This window comes from Porites lutea, chromosome 2 (assembly GCF_958299795.1).
Source record: "Porites lutea chromosome 2, jaPorLute2.1, whole genome shotgun sequence".
In the NCBI taxonomy this organism is placed as follows: Eukaryota; Metazoa; Cnidaria; class Anthozoa; order Scleractinia; family Poritidae; genus Porites; species Porites lutea.
Window position 1 is genome coordinate 15,221,015 of NC_133202.1, and position 10,000 is coordinate 15,231,014.

The window sequence follows — 10,000 nt, forward strand, 5'->3', positions numbered from 1 at the left end:
TGTCGTTACATGTCACTTTAAGCTGAAGAAAGCAAACAAAATTTCAGAAAAAAGAAATTGTCAAAGAGTCTGTTGTATCACATATTATCAGGGATTTATGACAGCTATTCATGAAGAACAAATAACGAAATGACAGAACCCAAAATAGTTCTTTCCTAGGGAGGTAATTAATTTTTCAGCTTAACATAGGCCTGGATGCCATTCAGTCTCTCTTTATCCAGTTATCTGCTGGACGCAAGTGCATGTTTTGACAGAGAAGCAAGCACCGTGGCACAAGTCATATCATTTACAATTTCCGCAGTTTGTCTAAGCTTAACAAAGCAAAAACAAACAAAAAAGAATCTGGTCTCATAAACGAAAAAAAGAAACAAGTTAGCCCAAGGTTCAAAAAACAGCACAGTTTATCATGAAGCCTCTACATTTGGCACTGAAGCACTCATGTCCAAAAATAATAACAGCTTATCAAGTCGTAAAAGTGAGACTCAAGTGGTACAAGATTGACTCAAATGATAAATGGTGAATAGTTTAACTGCTGAAACTGTAGAAAGGGGGCCGGGCTAACTTTTAGGGCCTGTTTACATGAAGGAAGGGGACCCCAGGTAGTATAATCTCTCATTTTAATTTGATCACGTTTACCTGATAGGTGGGGGCACCCTTCAAGGTGGGTAGCCCGGTCTGCCACACCAGGTAACCCTCTCAGCTGAGGTCAAACTTTGCCATGTCAACGTTTCAAGGTGAGGAAACCCAGGCTAGTCGGGGTCGGATTCGAGATACATCAAATTCGCGCAAAATTCACTTTGGCGCTGGGTGGCTTCACATAATTATTAAAGGTAACAATAGAAAGCCACAACACTGAAGGTTGCAGCAAGAGCAGCAATTGAGCGTAGACGTGGTTTGCCAGCATTTTTCTTGCTTACATGGTTAGCGACCATTCATATAATCTTGAGAAACTGCACCCCAGGATGCATGGCGGGGTTGTAAGATTGCATGTAAAGGAGGGTTATTTTTTTACCCCACCTAAGCAGGTTGCCTCACCTACCTGGGGTCCCCCACCTTTATGTTAACAGGCCCTAAGTCTCAGGAACCGTGAAACTGGTAATAAACGGTATACCTAACCCGGGACTAGCTGTGATACTACCGGCCATCTTCAAGAACGTCAGCATAGCAGCCAAAGAAGCCATTATATCGGTGTAAAACGAATATTAGATTGGGGTTGTTTCATGCGTCTTGTTTTGTGACTATTTCTGTGTTCGTTTTTGTCGCCATCTCTAAATATCAATCATGTTCAAAACACCCCTACTAACAAAATATTTCGTAAAGCTCTTTAGAATGATAAGCAGCAATAAAAAACAAGGTGTGACCAGGAGCCGATTTCTAGGCTCCTGGTGTGGCAACATAGGCATAAGTGAATGCAAAGTTTTGCAGTATGTAATCTGTCAAAAATCTGTTTGAGTGGTCAAAGTTGGGACTGATGGGCTTCTTTATCATGACCACTCCATTATCATAAGGGACCAGGCCATAATTATTGTTGACCCTTGCTTTTTTGGTATTTCAGGTAATTTTCCACGGCATTATTTTGTGAAAAGCTGGTAACTGAATTGCTCTTGAGGAATTCATGATCTTAAGATTTCTTAAGCACGGGGTATTCGCCTAATTGCATCAAACAAATTACGCTATTTCATAAATGATGTATAATTGGTTGGCTAAAAGAGGCCTTGTTCCTGTAAATTTCAGCTCTTCTGAAGTTAGTTTGTTTGTAAATTGTAACGTACGCGACGACCTTCCTTTTTTTGAAAGATCGTATAGACGTACCATTAACACTCTGGTCCAAGGGCTCTGAAGTGAATGAGCCGCTTACAGGTGTATAGGCATGCAGGGACCTCATACACTTCTTTTTAAATGCAAATGTGTAAAAAATAAAGAGTGTTAAAAATTCCTGGAGAGGCATGTTTAACAACCTCGTCCCCAAGGCTTAATAAAAAGGTAGAAAAAGGTAAAGCGACCATATTTTAAGTCAATAACTCGTGACAGTAATAATAAGTGATAAACTTGAGGTCGACGGTGCGCTCCTTTTACCCCCCTCTCTCCATTAATTCTCCATTTTAAAGGTATTTAAAGCTAGTCAAAGCTACACAGAAAAAAGAGAAGTTGAAATAAGGAGGTGTTGGCACCGGGCTCGAACTCGGGACCTCTCGCCCCGAAGGCTGCGCACTAACCAACTGTGCAACCCTTGCTCCTCCTTTTCCCCCTGAGGACGAGGTTGACATGTTTTAATCATTATCTCAAGGACAGGGTTACCAACGAAGAAAATTATAATCTAATCTTAGCTGCACAATTACAAAGTGGGCGCGTTGTCAGTTACGGTTCATGAGGTCGTTCATGTGGCATGTCAAACTTTACGATTCTATCGTTTAGGATGTGATACGTTTGAGTTTTATGTTATTGTATGACATCTTTGAAAGCTGGCTTTGTGATCTGTTTAAATTGATATGTAATGATATTATCACTGGCAAGTCTTAGCAGTGACACTGATAGCCGCACAGTCCGCACAGTGAACATGGCCACACTTACCGTGTGGAGACTGGGCACTAGTCAGTATTATGTACATGTAAAACTATTTTGAATAGTGTAACAACAACTAAACATTACCAAATTAAAAACTTAAAAATTTGCAACCAATGTTTTTTAGCCAAATCAAACAAGAAGAGTACTCACCACAGGACACCCAATCTGCTATTATAGGTGAAAGTTAACCCCCCCTTTTATCTGTAATTAGGACCATTTGTAACGGGCACCCCCTCCAGTATTAATCGGTAGGTGCTAAGGAAGCTCTGTGCCAAATTTGACACTTTTGTCACGTCTGTAACGATCCGGCCTATATTTTGCACTAAGAGACCTGACTAAAAAGCCTCCTGGGGGCCTGAGCACCAGGACCAGGAGGCTCCTAGATTTTAGGACTTCCGGTCAATTCCGTTGGAGGATTCTCTTTTAAAAGCTTTGAATCACCTTAATTTACAGTCATTGACACTTCGGCAAGAGCAAGTGAGCGCTATTAGAAACGTTGTAGAAAATCAGAAATGACCAGAAGTCCTAAAATCTAGGACTTCAAATCCTGTGTCCCCAGAGCCTCCTGGTCCTCGTGTTCAGGCCCCCCGAAGGCTCTGAGGACGAGAATGTGTCCGAGAAGGACTCCGAGAAGGTTGGTTCGGATGTTGTCTGGATGGTCCGGATCTGGTCCGGATGGCCCTTGAATGGCTCCCGCTGTTCCCGCTGGGAAACACCGCGCCAAAACGTACTGCGCATGAGCGAAAAATCAACATCCGGTCAATCTTTCACCGGCGAAAAATGTCTGATTGGTCGACGCGCGACCACGTGACATTGCCAATACCTCCATAGTTTGTTTATTCCAGTGGAAAGAAGATTAATTGCGGCTTCATATGAGTTGCAAATGCATATACGGATATTTTTAGAATAGCCTAGACTTTTTATTATCCTTTTTCACCTATTCCTTTGGGATTCGTTCCCTGCGATGCTCGTGTTTTGGCCGGTTTACCGGATTCAACTTTGGACTCTTCACGATCACGAAGGTCACCAATATTTTTGATGAAAGCCGGGTCACTAGAAAGAACGGCCTTTGTTCACAGCTCTATGCAGCGGAGAAATAAGACACTATGGGTCCTTTGAAATTTCATAGACACCTGGAAGTTATTTTATTACTTTTTTTTACCGAAAAGATAAAGCAAAATTATGTTTTCTCCAGTATGGCGCGCCGTTTGTTTCAAAATTATTTGTAAACGTATTGTTTCATGTGGTTGTGACATTTCCAATAAAATGTTCCTGTGATAGAATCAACCAACCATTGTTATTTTTCACCTTGATATCATTTTACTACCGTGATGTAACATTTTCTACCTTGATATCATTTTACTGCCGTGATGCGACATTTTCTACCTTGATACCATTTTACTACCGTGATGTAACATTTCTACCTTGATACCATTTTACTAACGTGATGTAACATTTTCTACCTTGATATCGTTTTACTACCGTGACATAACATCTTCTACCTTGATATCATTTTACTACCGTGATGAAACATTTTCTACCTTGATATCATTTTACTACCGTGATGTAACATTTTCTACCTTGATAGCGTTTTACTACCGTGATGCGACATTTTCTACCTTGATACCATTTTACTACCGTGATGTAACATTTTTAACCTTGATACCATTTTACTACCGTGCGTTTTACTACCGTGATGCGACATTTTCTACCTTGATACCATTTTACTTCCGTGATGTAACATTTCTACCTTGATATCATTTTACTACCGTGATGTAACATTTTCTTCCTTGATATCATTTTACTACCGTGATGAAACATTTTCCTACCTTGATATCTTTTTACTGCCGTGATGTGACATTCTCTACCTTGACATCATGTTACTGCCGTGATGCGATATTTTCTACCTTGATATCATTTTACTACAGTGATGAAACATTTTCTACCTTGATATCATTTTACTGCCGTGATGCGACATTTTCTACCTTGATATATTTTTACTGCCGTGATGTGCCATTCTCTACCTTGACATCATTTTACTGCCGTGATGAAACATTTTCCTACCTTGATATCTTTTTACAGCCGTGATGTGACATTCTCTACCTTGACATCATTGTACTGCCGTGATGCGATATTTTCTACCTTGATATCATTTTACTACCGTGATGCAACATTTTCTACCTTGATATCTTTTTACTGCCGTGATGTGACATTCTCTACCTTGACACCATTTTACTGCCGTGATGCGATATTTTCTACCTTGATATCATTTTACTACCGTGATGAAACATTTTCTACCTTGATATCTTTTTACTGCCGTGATCAAACATTTTCCACCTTGATATCTTTTTACTGCCGTGATCAAACATTTTCTACCTTGATTGTTTTTTTTCCTGACGTGATGCAACATTTTGTACCTTGATATCATTTTACTGCCGTGATGCGACATTTTCTACCTTGATATCATTTTACTGCCGTGATGCAACATTTTCTACCTTGATATCATTTTACTGCCGTGATGCAACATTTTCTACCTTGATATCATTGTGCTGCCGTGATGCGACATTTTCCACCTTGATATCATTTTACTGCCGTGATGCAACATTTTCTACCTTGATATCATTTTACTGCCGTGATGCAACATTTTCTACCTTGATATCATTTTACTGCCGTGATGCGACATTTTCCACCTTGATATCATTTTACTGCCGTGATGCGACATTTTCTACCTTGATATCATTTTACTACCGTGATGCGACATTTTCTACCTTGATATCATTTTACTGCCGTGATGCAACATTTTCTACCTTGATATCATTTTACTGCCGTGATGCGACATTTTCTACCTTGATATCATTGTGCTGCCGTGATGCGATATTTTCTACTTTCATATCTTTTTACTGCCGTTCTACCTTAATATGATTTTACTACCGTGATCTGACATTTTCTACCTTGATATCATTTAACTGCCGCGTGATGTTTCATTTTCGACCTTGATATCTTTGTTCTTCCGCGATGGAACATTTTGCTGCCCTGATAACTTTACTACCGTAATCAAGCATTCTCTACATTGATATCATTTTACTGCAGCGATGTAACATTTTCTACCTTGATACTATTTTACTACCGTTATGGAGCATTTTTGTAATTTTGATATGTAACATTTTCTAAGTTGAAGTAAATTAGTTTATACGTGGTGGTCATTTTTGTTAAGATACTTTTTACACTAGTGAGCAGCTGTAAGCAACGTGAGTATATGATTTCATTCGGAAATGTGCAATCTTTAATCTAGGGATTTACCGTAAATGATCTAATAAACGCCGGGGGCTTTTATTAAATTTCAAGGGTCCAAGGGGGGGGGGGGGGGTTGTGGTGTTAAAAAGATAAGAGGCGTTTAAAAGAGAGAGGCGTTTATTCTATTCAGACTTCAGGCAAAACGAACAGCATGCGAAAGGTTAATCGGTGCTGCTGTTGCCTCTGGAGTAGATACTTCTGTTTCTGAGAATGTTCAAGGAAACGTCAAGCGGCTGAGCAATGTCATACAGCATCTCATTGATGATGTTGAGCGACAGTTACAATCAGTTGACTCTACCTTTTATAGCTCTTCAATATTTTCGGAAACTCTCGTACATCGTAATGGTTCGGTTTGGAGACCTAAGCTTGTCATTAACTTAACTCAGATAGACTATCTTCGCAGCTGGCAGTTTACATGGACCAGGATATGCCACACGCTATGTTTTTCAAGAACTACACTATGGAGGCGACTGAAAGAGGTTAATTATAATTTCCGAGAAAGTAGATTTACCATTATGTCAGACATCGATCTCCAGCAACAAGTGGCTGGCAAAAAAGCAGAATTTGAAAATACTGGGGAGAGAATGGTTATTGGCATCCTTCGTTCCAGGGGTATACACGTTCCTAGACATCGCGTAAGAGATATCATTCGTCGCATTGACCCAATCAACACAGCTCTTCGCTGGCGAGCTATGCATCCCAGATATCAATACGACGTTCCTGGACCTAACGCACTATGGCACATAGATGGATTACACAAACTTATTCGTTGGGAGTTTGTGGTTCACCCAGCGTTTTCCTTACTCCTTGAAAGGTCGATTCACGAGCTTAATGATAAGATTTGTCGATGACTATATTGAAGGGGATGATATCACAAATAAGAGAAATCTTTACGTGCTGCATGGGGGCTTGGGTCATGGGTGGGCGGGATACTCCCAGGAAAGAGAAAGGGTTCTTGCTGTCTCGGATAGGCGTGTAGATTCCCCGCAAGGGTATCCTAAAGGAAAAGATGGCAGCTCTGTTCTAACGATTAACTTAGCTTAACACGGAAGCCAAAAATTATTTTCATGAAGTGTAACTTTTCTGTAAGGTAGATTTTGTTCTCCATCAAGCATACCCGTTCATCCTTTCATGTAGAAACGTCACCTCCGGTTCCAAATAACGTGAGCAAGGCGAAGGCGTTAAAAAAGCGTCAAAGGATGGCCACTGCCCTTGTCAGATACTATCTGCAAAAAGGATTAATTTTGTTTCCCTCACCTGCTGATAAGAAACAAAGGACACGACACTTGATCTTAGACACGACATTTGATCTTGTCACCAACTCATTAAGCTTAAAATAAACATACAAACTCATGTGACGGCCTTTGCTCCTGTCGTCCCTTCTTGGCTTGAACGGTACTAGCCTGACAGCAAGCTTTTTTTTTCTTCTGTCTAGACGTGAAAGTTTCAACCGAAGAAAGCGTTGGTGTTTGCGAAAATATATTTTCTGATTTCCAATTTCTGTTTCATAAATTTCGTGCTTTATTCTTCTGCTTACAAGAAACACGATTGTTAAAATGAAGTTAGACAGACTTCATTTTTTTTTTGGTTTCTTCTTCTTTTTTTTCACAAATCGACAAGCACACCGAGCAATAGCGAGTGCAGAGTGAGAGACGGAAGGGAGCCTATCTTGTCTTTTTCCTAACCCCACAATCCTACTATATACAAGGTAGCCGAGAACAGCCTATAGCCGCCTCCTGAAAATAAAGACAAACTAGTTCTGCTCACGGTCGTATAAAAACAATATAAAAATACTCAGCCAAGCAGAAAAGGTCTCATACATCACGGCAGTAAAATGATATCAAGGTAGAAAATGTCGCATTACGCCAGTGAAATGATATCAAGGTAGAAAATGTCGCATCACGGCAGTAAAATGATATCAAGGTAGAGAATGTCGCATTACGCCAGTGAAATGATATCAAGGTAGAAAATGTCGCATCACGGCAGTAAAATGATATCAAGGTAGAAAATGTTGCATCACGGCAGTAAAATGATATCAAGGTAGAAAATGTCGCATCACGACAGTAAAATGATATCAAGGTAGAAAATGTCGCATTACGCCAGTGAAATGATATCAAGGTAGAAAATGTCGCATCACGGCAGTAAAATGATATCAAGGTAGAGAATGTCGCATTACGCCAGTGAAATGATATCAAGGTAGAAAATGTCGCATCACGGCAGTAAAATGATATCAAGGTAGAAAATGTTGCATCACGGCGGTAAAATGATATCAAGGTAGAAAATGTCGCATCACGGCAGTAAACAGGTAAAATGATATCAAGGTAGAAAATGTTGCATCACGGTAGTAAAATGGTATCAAGGTTAAAAATGTGACATCACGGTAGTAAAATGGTATCAAGGTAGAAAATGTCGCATCGCGGTAGTAAAACGGTATCAAGGTAGAAAATGTTACATCACGGTAGTAAAATGATATCAATGTAGAAAATGTTTCATCACTGTAGTAAAATGATATAAAGGTAGAAAATGTTACATAACGGTAGTAAAATGGTATCAAGGTAGAAATTGTCGCATCACGGCAGTAAAATGATATCAAGGTAGAAAATGTTACATCACGGTAGTAAAATGATATGAAGGTGAAAAATAACAATGGTTGGTTGATTCTATTACAGGAACATTTTATTGGATATGTCACAACCACATGAAACAATACGTTTACAAATAATTTTGAAACAAACGGCGCGCCATACTCCAGCAAGACTTTAATCCTAATTTATGAAAAAAAGCTTGAACATGAGCTAAATGAACTGTAGTGTCTGCACTCATGTTCTTTTCATTGCAATTTTAATATCAAAACTTTAAAGCCGTCTATGACCGAGCAGGTTTTTTTTTTTTCTTTTCAATGGTTACTGTGTTTGATCTGAATAAGATAATGAAATTTTTAAAATTAGAGGAATACTATATATAAAAGAAGAGAACTTTGATTGCAAATATGTTAGTTGGAAAAAAATACTGATTATACTATATGATCTTTTTACTATATAGGTTAGAAAAGTGATGCGTAGTCCTGAAAGTTCTACAAAGGAGTAAAAACCCAGATCTTTCCATTAATAAATTTTATTGACACTGTCAGGGACATATACTTTGCTTGAGTACACATTTGTTCGTCAAAAATCTTGTTTGTGAAGCTTCACTTTGCTTGATTCAGGATCAATCAACTTTTTCTGAAGAGAAATGAACAATAAAGTATGTTAACATGTCACTACTTCAACACTGCCTTAGCCAACAACTAAGAAGAAACTCAACTTCATATCAAAAAAACAAAGTGAAAAATACTTCATTGTGAAACAACAACCACTTCAAATATATTTCACATTACATTCATGCAAAACGTAGACCTGATGAGAAGTTTATAGGAAAAGAAACAAACAATAATTGCAATGAAACTATGTTAATATATATATCTATAATGAATGAGATCTGTATTTGAGTGTTCTCTCATAATTCTGACAGAAGATCAAAATTGGAAACTGCATATCCTAAACAACTGCATTCATCAAAATGATCCAACTAAAATTTCACTAAGACTCAAAGTTTAATCCAAACTTTAAACTCCTGTAAGTTTAATTTGTGAGGATTATTTTTTTTGTCTGGGAAAGAACTTTTGAATACTTAATAGCATGTTAACTCTATCATTCATTCATAACTTTGCTTTACAAGAAATTAAGCCGAAAACGATGGACAGAAAAACAAAAGCATTCACACGAATATTACCCTGTTCATCTCCTTCCAGGATCCAATTTTCAAGCAAAGAAGCACCCCCCACAGAAAACCTTGTGTGCAAAAATTTAGGGACCGGTCATTATTTATGTGGGGGGGTGGGGGGGGAAAATCATGGGGTGGGTCAGGCCTATTTTTTTTAGAAAAAAGGGGTGGGCCAAAAGAGAATTTCACGATGATTGGGGGTGGGTCATTGTGTGTTTTGTAAAGAATCACACTCACTAAAATTCATGTGGAAGATCTAAATAAATTCTAATGCAATGCTGGACATAAAATATAACACAACTGGATATCACATGTAGCAATCCAACCAAAGTATGGAGAATCAAAGATGTGGGCACTAAATATCAATAAGAAGGGAAGG